Below are 1,800 nucleotides of genomic sequence, written 5' to 3'. Positions count from 1 at the left end.
ACACGCTATTTCACTATGTTTAAATCAAATTGCACACATTTTTCAATTAATTTATTTTTAATTACACTGTACACGTCGAAATATATCTAAATATAATTTTATTGAAAATTTTTAAGAAAACAAATATACTTTGAAAAATATTTAGTGCACGAGCAGTTTCAAAAGGTTTGAGAATTATTAGTGTTGCCACATTTTGTGTAGTGAAAAAAAAATAAAAATATTTGTTTTTATTAAATGCAGAAAGAATTTCGACACAAAAAACTCTTAACACCCCATTGAAGGCCGCCAATGCAAAAACAAATTATATAAACTTATCTCTATCATTGAATTATATGTGATATATAATTGAAAAAAAAAGTAAACGGAAAATTTTTTTAATAGTTTTCACCACACAATATGTGGCAATTTGTCATGAATGTAAACACATAGATTGTGAATGTTAATTTTTTATATGAAATTGTTGAACCTTAAATACAAATATCTCAAAAACTAGAAGTTTGAGGACCTCCTTTATCCGCCCATACCTTCAGATCGCGGCGTCAAAAGAATCGTAATCGTGTTTTGTCATTTTGAACGTAAATATAAATTATTACAAGTTATATAAACACAAAACAATGGCATTTTAAATATCTTTCTATACCTTTTGGCCTTTGCTACTACTGTGACCTTTTTGTAAGTTTTTGTAATATTTTTTTTATGTTGTTGTGTCATGCACACAAACCATCGCGAGCCACCACCTGACACAGGGTTTCAATCATTTTTTTACGTATCATTGCACGAAGATAAATATGAATTTTGATCTGACATATTTTACAACATTGTAAATATTTTTCTACGTGTGTTTTATTGTTTGTCGTTGCACCAATTGGAAAATTCTAATATGCATTTTTCTTCTTCTTCATTCTTTTGCAAGAGCAAGAGAATCCCCCTCATATCTTTTCGTTCCAACGGAGCTTCAAGATGATTTTTAAATTTCTGCAAATTATAGTTTTTTTTCTGTTAGATATTTTCATTTGCAATAACTTACCACTTATTTATCCACATACGCTTGCACAATTCCTTTTATATACCGATATCGCCCGTTTGTATGGTGTTAAAACCTTTACCACACAACCAAAAGGTAATTGTAGAGAAGGAAAAATATTTGGGGTATTCACAACCTGTCTTAATTCGTAAAGTCGTAAAATTTTAAATTTTTACACTTGTTTAAAAAAAATTTGTTGTTGGATTACATACAAAAATGAGTTTACACATTTACAATTCTCAATACTATGTTTTCGAATCGTTATAACATATAACTTTAAGAGACATGTGAAAACCCTAATTTTTATTTAAACAAGTGTAAAAATTTAAAATTTTACGACTTTACGATGCTTTAAAATAGGTTGTGAACGCTCCAATTATATTAGTAAAATTCTTTAGTTGAAAACTATTGGTTTCAAATTCTACTTACTAATCTTTATGTCATARGTGATATGGCTAACTTGCTGTTTCAAAAGCAGCGGCTTGAATTAACATATAATAACCAAGCAGCTGCAACTGTAAAAAAATAATTTCATAGCTTTATTTAGAGGTGGTAAATATTTCAGTACCTGTGATTTTGTCACTGCTACTTAAAAATTATTGGTCACAGTTGGGACAAGTTTCCTAAAGTAGCAGNTATATATGAATGTTCGTACTCGATGGAATTTCCATTGTTTACGCTTCGAAAATTAGTAACCCATGATTCAAATCAATTCATCAGAAAATTGTTGATGTTTGCTGCGCTCGCAACGCTATGAACTGACATCATAAGCCATA

The sequence above is a fragment of the Bactrocera latifrons genome, unplaced genomic scaffold, assembly GCF_001853355.1.
Source record: "Bactrocera latifrons isolate USDA-ARS-PBARC rearing strain unplaced genomic scaffold, ASM185335v1 scaffold_1228, whole genome shotgun sequence".
In the NCBI taxonomy this organism is placed as follows: Eukaryota; Metazoa; Arthropoda; class Insecta; order Diptera; family Tephritidae; genus Bactrocera; species Bactrocera latifrons.
This window is presented reverse-complemented; position numbering follows the sequence as displayed.